The sequence below is a fragment of the Thermobia domestica genome, chromosome 11 (genome assembly GCF_964235325.1).
Source record: "Thermobia domestica chromosome 11, izTheDome1.hap1.1, whole genome shotgun sequence".
NCBI lineage: Eukaryota > Metazoa > Arthropoda > Insecta > Zygentoma > Lepismatidae > Thermobia > Thermobia domestica.
The window spans coordinates 120,842,474-120,855,997 of NC_137464.1; the positions used below are offsets into that span (position 1 = coordinate 120,842,474).

At 38.0% G+C, this 13,524-nt stretch overlaps 1 protein-coding gene and 1 pseudogene across 1 annotated transcript in view; one reads left to right on the top strand and one right to left on the bottom strand.

Annotated features, from left to right (window-relative positions):
* The window catches only part of LOC145665254 (lutropin-choriogonadotropic hormone receptor-like), a 642,745-nt gene that overhangs the window by 198,809 nt on the left and 430,412 nt on the right, over positions 1-13,524 (bottom strand). The window lies entirely within an intron of this gene.
* Positions 8,437-9,514, top strand: LOC145664428 (uncharacterized; annotated as a pseudogene).

Sequence of the window (13,524 nt, forward strand, 5' to 3'; positions counted from 1 at the left end):
ATTAATCATATAATCGATTCAAAATTAATAATATAAATTTACAATATTACCATACGATGTTTAAAAAAAGCGGCTTTAACGATTTCATACATAAATATTTAATTGACAACCATATTCTGTAGGATAAGTAATTACTCTTGGAAAAATACAGAGGATGTAAAGTATTGCAGAGGGCGAATCTGTTTAGACGATTTTCTCAAACACAAGTATCTCGATTTTTTCACACCTCACAAATACATGTTTTATTGGTAGTCTGAGAATACAGAATAGATCATTGATCCTGAAAATACACAATGGGTAGTTTATTGTTGGAGGTGAGTTGACTTTGATTTCTCAGAAAGGGACACGACGATTTTGATCACATTTCCTAAATGTTACATTAATATGACTACAATACTGGATAAGACGCTCATAAAACAGTAGACAAAGGATAGTTTACACTTTTCTGTTTCATAGTTTCATCCATTCATTTTTCTTATAATCAAAGAACACATAAACAATGATGTTAGAAACCTTTCACAGTGCACATGCGCATGTGCAATTAGATTTGCATGATAATCATAAAAGAACAAAAATCTAAAGATATAAACAAGCTCAAGATAATGGGAGGGGACAAAGAAGAAAGAACAAAAAATCATTTCTGTAGTGACATCTGCAGAACTATTACATAAAATAAGATAATGTAAAATTATATATATAGTTTTTAAAGAATAATTTATAGTCATTCTTCCTGATTCTTTATAAAGTAATGCTCTTTAATATAAAAATTTATATCATTAACCTAACGCCTTCTTTAGCTATTATTTTAAAATCAATTCTAACCCTTGCTCTACTCATTAATAAATATTACCAAGTGATGTTTTTCTAGAGTCAACATGAGCACGTGGTTGTTTCGTCAATAATCGCAACCCTGACAACACTTGAAAATAGCACTATCATACTAGGATTGACAATGCTGTACTGAAAACGAAAATATTTTAGAAGACGTAGATATGTCTTTTGCCCGGAGTGTGTACGGGGCAAGAACTGGGCACCGGAACACATAAAATAAACTTTTCCGATCCCTGGCCTAGCAGAAGGTCCAAAGGTCAATAGTGTGAGGATCCGTCATTGGTTTCTATTTAACAGTTACGACATGCAAGACGTAAAGAGATTGAGACTTTGCGCATTCTTCTGAAGTATGAAAACCCACATGCCGATAACAGTTTGTCATAGCTCATCAATTGTAGCGGCAGAATTGTCTTGAGCAATATAGACTACGCATACAATTGGCAAGAACTAATGTGGGCGAATTGGCCAAGGAAGCAATAGGACATCGTGTTTGTTCAGGAACTAATTGACATTGTGTACCACATATGGTCACGAATTATCATGTTGAAAGTGCTCTGCTCTACTCCCCATCAATTGACCATTGACTAGTCGAAAATCCGTGAATGCGTATTAAATACGAGAGAGCGCGAAATTCAAAGGAAAGCGATAACATGACACCTGGTGCTTGACCCATGTGCGTTGCAAAGTGTAGGGGCCGCTACCCTATTGCCTCGATAGTGCCAACCATAGATGCTGTCATCATGAAGCAGCAGACAGTAATAACATTCGTCCAATTAGAGGTTATGAAATTCGGCTCAGTATGCGTTACGTTCATGGCAGAATTACGCACGCAAACGATTCTGATATTCAATCAAGGGAGCCTCATCAATTTAAAAAATACATCCAGGCCCTCAAGATTTTCTTGTATTTGTGAGAGACTCTAGTGACTGTGCAAAACAATATTGAATTCATTAGCCAGTATTTTGGATATTGTTTATTGATCAATAAGTCACGTGCAGAAGAAGTCTGTTCTCTTGTTTTGTGCTTTACGTGACTGTTGGGAACCTGAACATTGATGAGTGTTGTCTTACTGGAGCAATCCATTGGATACTCGTTTCATTATGTTAGCATTTAATGATTGCGGATAGAAATGTAGCTTAGAATAATATTCCACAGTCGATACCATAATTGTTTCGCGATTGAAAGCGTAAACGTGTTAAAGTTTAAGAGTTTGAAGGCAGAATATCGTAAGCAACTTATTTTTAAATTAAACAATATGTCTTATGTTCTTAATTTGAAAAACTTCTATTCTCCTTAGTTTTGAAACCTAATGTAATGGTAGAGACGGTACTTAAATTTGTTTCCTTTCTCTCGCCTTTCTATTACAAAAACTCTATACAAGTAACAATGTACAATAGTTCTTTCTCTAAGAAGTTCGACCTCCTGCTCGAAGGAGTGCGAATGTGGGTTGCTGTCTTCTGCCCGGTGCAGCGCGGAGATAGCATAGGAAGCTCTTGCTCGAGCAGCGCAGAAGTGGGGTTAGGAAGTATCTTCTGCCCAGAACCACGAGAAGAGAAATGTAGGAATGATCGGCTGGGACTGATGTCTTCTTGCTCTCAACGTGCTCTTAGACAATCGTCCTTTGGAGACAATCGGTGGAGGGGATGTAGGAGTCCTTCGTGGTTCTACGTGTCCTTCGTGCTTCTTCGTATAAATGGCTTCTGTCGGCAGCTTGATGATCCTCGTGGGGAAGTACATGCTGTTGTTTACAAATATGAGGGGATATTGCAATATTTTCAATCTGTTTAAAATATTACACTATTTTAGAATAGGAACACCAACTTCTAAGAGATAGGTTACATTACACTATTTTACAATAGGAACACCAACTTCTAAGAAATAGGTTACATGGAAGTAATGTATCTCACCAACTATATCGTAATTACAGAAGCTTTCAAATTTCTTTGTAAGCACATATCACAAAGCGCACAGAGTCTGTTGGAGAGTTCTTCAATCTGATTTCATTTCTGCGTATGCGCCTTTGGCGTGGGAGACCCGGGCTCCATTCCCAGCGGGAAGCTCATGTGGTTCGGATTCCACGTCAATCAGTAGGTACCGTCTCATATAGCATCGCTGCTGAAAGGGACGTCAAGAAACATATAATACGAGTAAAAGTTTACTGAAAGATTTTCCAGTAATATGTCGCATTTACTCGTATGACTTGGATCACACTTAAACTGTATGATAACATCATGCATATACTCAGATTTAGACAGTGATGCTGAGCTTGAAACAAATCGTACTCAGGTAGGAATCCGGAAGCGCTTTGTTCAATATTAATACAAAGTGAATACATATTTTACTTACTGCAGTTTGAGATACGATTATTAAAGAGTAATCTTAAAAATTGGTAAATGACTTCAAATTTCAAATATAATTTAAGTTACGAATGAAGCAAAATATTCAATATGAAGAGTAATATTCATATTGCTGAAAATATGGCGTAAGTTTTATGTGTATTGAGAAACTTGGTTTGAGATTTATGTATTTACTTGAAGAACCAATGTTGTGCGATCGAAATTTCCCACCATTCATGAGATTCTCTCTTCTGTGCTAGTTCCATTTAATGTCTCAATTTATCAAAGCTTAGTGTACAGCTGGAAGCAACAACAACATATCTGAGAGATTTTCCCATACGCTTGTTAGTCGCATCCAGAAAACCGTCTATTCCTCCGGAATACAGATTGATCACGATTGAAGGAAATGAATGCTGTGTATTACACTATATATATATATATATATATATATATATATATATATATATATATATATATATATATATATTCTCATTTTTATCATTGTCAAGTAAAAAGTCTAAATAATAATGTTGATGTTGTTGATTATATTTTATCTCAGCATTTGTTCCTTGGCTGCACTGAACTTCAGGTAAGCTCCGAATAATAAGAATTATATATTTGACAGCATAACCTTTTATTAGATTGGTGAAAATTAATTTCTAATATTAGATATTAGAAATATATTTTTTTTTCACATCTGGTAGGAAGTTCAACTCATCACCAATAGAACACAGAGATGGTCTAAGGTCATACGCTAACATCATTCACCCTGCATATTTCTAGAAAACAGGATGGGGCACCCAGACAATTACGAAGGAATGCAATCTTGAATAGAATCGTATAAAAGTGAACCATGGAGAACACATCATTGTGAATGATTTTTCTTTACAAATTCAAGGTTGCACATTCTCGACAGCACGCAACAAAAATAAATAAATAACAGTACAGTTGGGCCAGAAATTTATTATTTGTTATCCTCTAACAGGGAGAAGAATCCGCAGTTACAGAAGGTACAGCCACCAGCAAAAGTATATCTCTCTAAGTGCTCTATTTCCATTACTTGGGGTCCAGATAATTTGCAGTTTGTAAAATGCCTGTTCAGACGCAACGCAACTTACACGTAACTTTTCTCGGAACTGACAGCAGTTGGTAGCCCTGAGTCAGGTTTCTATACAAGTAAAATTGTACGTAGATAACGCACGAAACATTTCTCCATTCAGAGGTGAATCTCTATGGTTCAGAGTGTTTTTCAATGAACACTGTATATTAATCTAAATATTGCTGTGTATGTAATGTATTATTTCATTATATACTGTATGTTCAAAGGAATAAAAACATGAATCAGAAAATGCTTGAAAGTAGATGAAAATATCAAATATAGAACAAATGCTGGAAATAAGTTTATAAATCATTGTTTCCAATTCTACTCATTCCAACATCTTTTCCTTTCTGGTGAGAAGCTCTGATTGTCACACTGAGTATGTACTGAAATTGAAACATTTGTAAAGGTTTCAGTCTGGCCGCGATTTGAATCTGGGTCAGCCAAACATAAGTTCAATGCACTAATCACGTACCTACCGCGTCACTTCAGCCTCTACTCAAACTATTAGCTAGTTAAAATCGTTGCATGTAAGATTATACACAAGATAGTAATGATCGCATAAAGAGCGTTCCTTATGTGAGTGTCACAATGACATAATCAAGATTTCCTTCTTTAACTCAAAATCAAGTTATATAAACCTTCATCAATGAGAAAAATATCACCAAACGTTCTTCAAATTGAGGTTACCTCATCGTTTTCAACGATGGTTCCAATTTACATGACTATTCTTCCTCACTCCAACTTCTAATTTCCAAAGAAGAAAAGACGATAGATATTATTTTCGTGTTCTTTGCATTGTATCAACACGTGTAGAAATAGAAAGTTTTATTTGAATCTTCCGTTACTACTAATATTTTTCTTTTCCTTTGTGTGAGGAATTTGTGGCAGATTACTGGCGATTGAGAGGTGAAGCCCATTAGGGGATTGAATCATTCTGAAGAGCAACGTTGGAATTTTAACTGTCCTCGATATTTCTGCGTTCGCATCCCTGTCGTATTTGGAACAAGTCGAAAGGACGTGAGGTGAAACGGACAAACAATACCACGCTTGGGGTGAATTAAAGAAGAAATATTCGCAAACCATGAAACTCGTATTTCAGAGACCCGGGTTCGAATCCCATCGTGGCAATTATTTTTCTTTATTGGAAGGTATTGTTCACATAATTGGTATTATAAGTGTTATTTATTGTTATTATTATTATTATTATTATTATATTATTATTATTATTATTATTATTATTATTTGAAAGTCGAGACCTGGCTACATATTCGATATTATATGAAGTTTTTGATTATTCAATTTCAAGTTTTAGTTGTTGATATGGAAGATATCTGAAATGATGAATTAATTAAAACATTAATATTTCTATCAGTAGTAGAAGAAGTAGTAGAAATATAAGCAATTGTTGGGAAACAATAACCTTTGTTTTTGATCAGTCGTATTTTTGACCCATACTAACGATACTCCTTACGTATTCATAAATTATTTGCTAGATACGTTACGTTCCTAGAGAATACGAATCAAGGTTCATACGGCTGACGTCATCTTGTAGGCGTGTTTCGTAGGTCACTATCTATTGCGAGTGCACTGAAGAAAGTCGTCACAAAACTACGACTAAGAGAAACTGAATATTTTCCATGTTATCTTACATTGAAAGTATCAGTATTACAAATTATAAAAGTTTCCTTTAATTACCCAACGGGGATCGAACCCAGGACCAACGGGATGTGCAACAAACGCTTATCCAACTACTCTAAGACATCTCTGTTAACTAATTGGGTGAAATTTGGTGTTAAGTGTTTTCAGAAAATAGCACACTTTTACAATTCGAATGTTGTAAAACTCTTATTTCGGTCATAATAAAATATAAAGTGTTAGGTAGAAATAATAGTCAAAAGAATTCAAATCTAAATTATCAAAGTAAATTGTTGAAAATGAGTAATAGGAGTAGTATTATTGGATGTTGTTGCAGTATATTAATTAACATATTAATTGTACATATTAATTAACTACATTCATTAAAGTTAATAATAAAGAAGACAAGACAAGGCTCTGCATACATTCATTGTTTTTCTTTTTCTTTAAAAAAAGGAAAAAAGCAGATAGGCATCATTACTTTCGACCACACACGAGTAAACGCGGCGCCAACCTTGTAAGTTTTTTTTTTTTTTTTGTTAAAGTTTAAATTAATGTGTTTTTGCCACCCCGAAGAGGAATTTTAACATAGACAGTTTATTAACTAATACGAGACAATACCATTTATTTATTGAAAGATTGTTACTTGTAGGTTGTTACCAAGACACTTTTGGAAAAGTGACCATATTTTTAGTAGACGGGAGTGTGGTTTTAAAACCAGTGGGGGGGCATTTTTAAAACTAGCTAATATTTTTAAATTTTAAACTAACTGGAAACAAATAAACAGGAACAAAAATAACCAATACGTTGCCAAATTTATATAAAAAAAACAAGCACACAAAGTTTAGTGTATAAGTAAAGCTTTGCTTATTAAGAGTGTATAATGAGATAGGTAACATTGCCGCGAGAGGATAATACTATTGAGTAAAGGAACGAGCGTGAAATAATAAGCTGTATATTGCGCTATTAGAATTAAATGTGTAGAAATTTGGCAACAATTGAGCACATGATAAAAAAAACTGCATCCAACGCTATGAGAACCCAATACTTTGCTTTGGAAAAAGAAACAATCCCAAAGTGTTGCTACGTAAGGGATCCAAAATGGCATAATATGACGCTAAAAAAGAATTTTAATTATTTAACGCATAAGCAATAAACACAAACCGCACAAGTTGTATGGCTATTTAAAAAAAATTGAAAACTCTCCGGCGTGTCTTAATATTTATTAGAACACGTAACATGTACTACAAAAAAATCTGGTCTCCATGCGGTTAGAGTGCCGCTGTAAAAAAAAAAGGGGGGTTCTTAAAAAGCAACCCCAAAAAAGACATCACAAAACAACAAAAAAAAAAATAAAAAGAGGGGGTGTAGAAATGCACAAAACAAAAAAAAAAATGTGGAGGTATTTTCTTGACTAAAATAATTAGTTAACTAAAATCAATATAATACGTAACAATGCTTAAAGTTGAATATATTTAACATGTAAATCTAAAAAAAATAAATAACGCAATATTTCTTTAAAATAAGTCCGTCTGTTTGTCTTTCCCTCCCTCCCCCTAAATCTATATTAAATCTATTCACATACGTGTAATTATATAAGTAACAATATTATCAATCCACTGCTAGGCAAAAAAATTACTCCTAACCTAGGTAAAAACTGTACATAATCTATGAAAATATTTTAAAATAAAATAGCATTATTATTATTATTATTATTATTATTATTATTATTATTATTATTATTATTATATCAAAACAAGATTGCAAAAGAAATATAAATATCCGTATTTTAGTAAATAAGTAACATCTGAAAGAATCAAATTAAATTGTTCCAAAAAAATATAGTATTTTATAAATCAAGATTAATAAACATTAAAATCTACATTTTAAAAAATAATTTCGTAAGCCATTCACATTTGTTACTAAAAAATTATTCCAAATTGGTAGTCCGGTAGCCTTAGCAGGGTGTCTCTGGCCAAAGAGGGTGACTTTAAAAATAAAGAAAAAAAGAAGAGGAATGGTCTTTGTTAAGAAACAGTAGAGAAACCTATGAAAAAGAGAGGGTGGTTAAGAAAAGGAAAGAAACCAATAAGAAAGCAAATGAAACATACTTAAACAAAATAAAAAGAAACATTATTGGTAAAGTTAAACAAGGGGGTGTGTTAAAACGTAAAAAAAAAATGGTCAGTGTGTGTAAAGGACAAATAGAAAACGAAAAACAAAACAATAAGTAATTAGTGCAAAACAATAAAAGACAAAGAGAAAGAGAACAGACAGTTTTTTGGGTTAGGTTGAGAGCAGTTAAGTGGGTGAAATTATGTAATATGCTTAATTGTACATATTAATTAACTACATTCATTAAAGTTAACAATAAACAAGACGGACTGGCTCTCCATACAGGCTTCATTATGAAAGTAATGAGCATGATGCTACCCTGGCTCAACAATACACCGCAGCGCAGAAAAAGTAGTGGGTGTCTGTCCTTCCAAACGCGCCCGGAGTCAGTCTGCTGCGAGCAGTGACAGCGTGTGGATGTCGATCCGCGTGACCGTTTTTACAAGTTGTAACACGGCGCGATGGAGGGTTCGCTCGAACAACGCTACGCCATAAAATTTTGCGTCAAGTTGGGTAAGAATGCTACGGAAACTTACTAGGTGCTGAAAGAGGCCTACAAGCAGGAGTTTTTGTCAAGATCCCAGGTCGGAAAATGGCACAAGTCCTTCAAGGAGGGTCGGGAGGAGGTCGCCGACGAGCCCCGTTCTGGACGCCCAACAACGGCCAGGACCGGCGACAACGTTAACCGTGAGCGTGAAATGTTGCGCTCAGACCGGCGTGTGAGTATTCAACAAATCGCGGACACCCTAAACAACATTTGCGGTACATGGGATAGTGACCGAGGACCTGCAAATGCGAAAGGTCTGTGCGAAGCTTGTGCCGAAGGTGTTGACGAACGAACAAAAAGAACTTCGAGTTTTGCGCTGCAAGGTGTTGTTGGCATTGTGTGAAAGTGACCCGGACTTTTTAGACTCGGTCATAACTGGAGACAAATCCTGGATGTTCGAATACGATCCAGAATCAACAGGCAGAGTGCGGAGTGGCACACCTCATCCTCCCCCCGCTCCAAAAAGGCGAGCATGAGCAAATCCCGAATCAAAACCGTGCTCATTGTCTTCTTCGACGTTTGAGGAATCATCCATTTCGAGTTTGTGCCACCAGGACAACCTGTCAACGCAGGATTTTATCTAGAAGTGCTCAAGAGACTGAAACGCAGAGTCGCCCGCGTTCGAAGTGACATCAAAGACTCAATGAAACTCCACCACGACAATGCACCAAGTCACACCGCCTTCACCGTCGTCGAGTTCCTGGCCCTAAGCACAACCCCAGTGGTCCCTCACCCACTCCTATAGTCCTGACCTGGCCCCTAGTGACATTTTTTGTTTCCCCGTTTGAAGAGACACCTCAAAGGAAAACTTTGGGACTCCGTGCAGAACATTCAAGCCCCTGTTACAAGGTTTTTAAAAGGCATTCCAGCCGAGGACTTTAAAGATGCCTTCCAGGCGTGGAAAATACATCTCCAGAAGTGTATCGATGCAGAAGGAGCGTATTTTGAGGAATTTTAAAGATTTGTAACAATCGGAACAATAAAATAGTTTTTTCTAAAGCAATGCTCATTACTTTCATAATGAACCGTGTATATCCAATTTTTTCTCCTTTATTTTTTTAAAAATAGAAAATAGCAGATATCCCACATTATTTTCTGCCACACACGAATAAACGCGGCGCCAAGCTTGTAAGTTTTGTGGTTTATTCCGTAAAAGTTTAAATTAATGCGTCTTTGCCACCCCGGAAAGGAATTTTAACATAGACAGTTCATTAACTAATACGAGACAATACCATTTATTTATTGAAAGATTGTTACTTGTAGGTTGTCACCAAGACATTCGGAAAAGTGACCATATTTGTTGAAGTAAATTACTCAAATGCAGTACATTGTCTCCAATATAATTGAAACTAAAGTAACTACAGATTGAATGAGCACGTAACATTCTTAGGGAAACTAATGGATTGGTCTAAACATAAGTTGCTATAGTAAAGACAGGAACGAACGCCTTATTAGGCAGTTGGTGGACACTACACACACATACACACATATACATACATATATATACATACATATACATAGTATGTGAGAAATCAGTTTCTCTTATTTCCCTCTCTCTCTCTCAATATAAATATATATATTAAGAGAGAGAGGGAAATAATAGAAACTGATTTCTCACATCTCCACAAGAATATTCGGACCCAAGAGGAACGAGAATGGGTAATGGCGGAAACTTCATAACGAGGAACTACATAGTTTATACGGTTTACCCAACATTGTTAGGGTCGTCAAGTCTAGGAGGCTTAGGTGGGCAGGTTATGTAGCTAGAATGGAAGAAAGTAGAAACGCTTTCAAAGCCTTGACTGAAAGACCCATAGGAAAACGACCATTAGGAAGACCTAGGCGCAGATGGGAGGATAATATTAAGATGGATCTCGCAGAGATAGGAATACAAAGTGGAAACTGGATGCAATTAGCTAAGGATAGAAGTCAGTGGAGAGCTTTTGTGAACGCGGCACTGAACCTGCGGGTTCCATAGGCCATAGAGTTAGTTAGTTAGTTAGATTTCTCACATACTATTAAGAACCCAATCCAACGATGTAACTTTGTATTCAGAAAGAAAATGTGTCAATTTTGTTTCACTTATCTAAGAGGCACTTCAGCAATATATATAAATAATTTGGTTAAAGTTTCTAAGTTTTTGTCAACACTTTCTCAGTTATATTGCACTTTCGATTGATCATGGTTTAATGTCAGGAATAGAAGCTATTGTGAAATAACAAAAGCAAAACACCAAGTGGTTGAAAAGGATAAGGGACTGTTAAGAGATGCAAAATATCCATTAAAACACAATTAAAAATCAATAAAGATGTGTGAAATATACGTGTTTGTTTCGGTTTGAGTTTAAGGTTCCTTTCAGTACCGATACTAAATGAGACGGGAACCTACAGCTTAACATAGCATCTGAACTTCAATAGCTCTTAACGGGAATTGTAATATACTTGCTTTATATTTTGTGTGTTCAATTATTTCTGATGAAACTTCCCCAGTTTCGAATTGAAATTATTGTACTTTACTGTGTGTAGTCATATATGTGTTTGTTGTATATAAAATGTGAATATTATATATATTTTCCTTTTTTGTCTTAAAAATTGTAAAATCTTCAATCTAAGGATAAATTAATTTGTTGTAGATGTGTGTGTGTATGTGTGTGTGCAGAGCAGAGCAGAGATTTCTTGGCGGTTTTTTGTGGTTGATTTAAGTACCGGGCTTGGGCCCTTGCCTTCCATTTGTGTTGTTGACTGTCGTTTGTTTTGCGTGCGTATTTGTTGTGAGAGAGGACGCAACTGTCGCGCTCCTCTTTTGCTGTTCCTATGTCAGTTTAGTGGTTGTGCGTTTTAGGGGTGCGGCATCTTGTAAGTTCGTCTTCTTGGGTTGGCCGTTCCTATGGTGGCTATGTGTTGGTGTGGCGAGGCTCTGATTGTCCTCCAGAAGTTGGCTGATCTGTGAATTCTGTAGTCATGTAGAAATGGGAGTTCCAAATCTTCATGTATTTGCTCGAGGCGAGTGTCTCTCGAGTGTCCAGTGATAGCCCTGGCTACTCTGTTCTGGATGACTTGTAGTTGGCAGAGGTGCGTTTTTGCTGCGTGTTGCCATGCAGGGTGGGCATACATCAGGATGGGACGAATGCTCATCTGATATATATGGCGTTTGGTTTTCAGGGTGAGGGATGGGGAGAGGAGTAGCGGTAGCAAGGCTTGATGGCGTTGACTGGCTTTCTGGGCGATGGAATGTATGTGGTGAGCAAATGTAAGTTTCCTGTCCAGTATTATTCCGTGGTATTTGGCATCATCTCGGTTCTGGAGGGGTGTTCCAGCCATGGTGATCCTGACGTGAACCCTTCTTCTGTTTCTTGTGAAGTTTACTACTGAGGTCTTCTGTTCGCTGACTTTGATCTTCCACTCTTCAGACCATCGGTGGAGAAGTTCGGCGTGTCGTCTGAGGTATAGTTCAGCGTATCTGATGTTTCCATGGCTGGCAAAGATTGCCGTGTCGTCTGCGAATGTTGCTACCGCTGTGTTGGGGGTTGTGGGAATGTCCGCCGTGTACATGGCGTAGAGGGTTGGGGATAGGCAGGATCCTTGGGGGACTCCTGCTTGGATAGGTCTGGAGGGTGTTAGGGCATGCATGGGCAACACGCATGCATGGGCAACACGAAAGGTTCTTCCTTGAAGAAAGGATTTGATGATTCTCAGAAGGTAGTGCGGAGTGCCCTGGAGCATCATCTTGTGAAAGAGGCCTTCGTGCCACACCTTGTCGAATGCTTTTTCTATGTCGAGAAAAAGCCCCAAGGTGTGGCCTCCCTCGTTGAATCTGTCACATATCTTCTCTACCACCCGTACCAGCTGCTGATCCGCGCAGTGTCCTTTCCTGAAGCCGAACTGGTGGTCCGGGATGATGTCATGATCTTCTATGAATTGCTGAAGTCTGCTCTGCAGTACTCTTTCAAACACCTTGCTGGTATGCGAGAGCAGGCTGATAGGGCGGTAGTTGGCCGGGTTTGATCTTTTCTTTCCTGGTTTGGCCAGCATTATGACTTTTGCTTCTTTCCAGGCTTCTGGGTAGTGTCCGGTTCTCATAATGGCGTTGCACAACTTACAGAGTAGGACCAGGGCCTTTCTCGGGAGGTGCTTCAGTGCTTGCGGCGTCACTCGGTCTTGACCTGGAGCCCGGTGTGCATTGATCCTCTTGATGATTGCTTGTATCTCCCGCGGTGTTGTGAGGGCTTCTGGAGGAGGTGGGTCTTCTATTCGGGAGAGGTGGTACGATCTATGTACTGCTGCAGTGGTGGTTGCTGGCGTGTTGGTAGCATTGATCTGGAAGGTGGTTTCCAGGGTCTGGGCGAAAAGTTCTGCCTGTTCTTCCGGTTCGTGTATTGTTCCTTGTGGAGTTTGAAGTGTGGGTGTTCTGGAGTTTGCTTCTTGTCTTGTGATGTTTTTCACTAACTTCCAGAATTGCCTGCTGGGTGCATCTAGCTCCTGGAGGTGGAGGTTCCAGTTTCTGATTTTGATTCGAAGGAGCCTTTTCCTGACTCTGGATACTAGGTGGTTCCAAAGTGTTTTGAACTGGGGAATTCTGGTACGTTGCCACTGCTTCCGGGCCCAACGCTTCAAGTGGATCAAGGCTGAGGTGCGTCGTTCTTCTGGAGTGGTCTGGTGTGATGGATGAGTCGTTGTTGAGGTGGTTGAGGCGATGGCTATGGCTGAGTTGATGGCTGCGGTCAGGGACGCAGTGGTGGCCTCTATGTCTTCCGTAGTTTCAATTATCCGGCGTGGGTCTAACATGTCGCTGAGCAAGGATCTGTAGTGGTCCCAGTCTGTTGTACGCAGAGTTGGAAGGGTTCGAGTTGTGAAGTGGTAGCTGATTACGATCGTTTGTAGAACGGGTAGATGATCCGAGTCGAGGCCGTGGATAACCTGAGGTACACCTAGAATTGCCAGGTTCGCTGTCAGTACCAT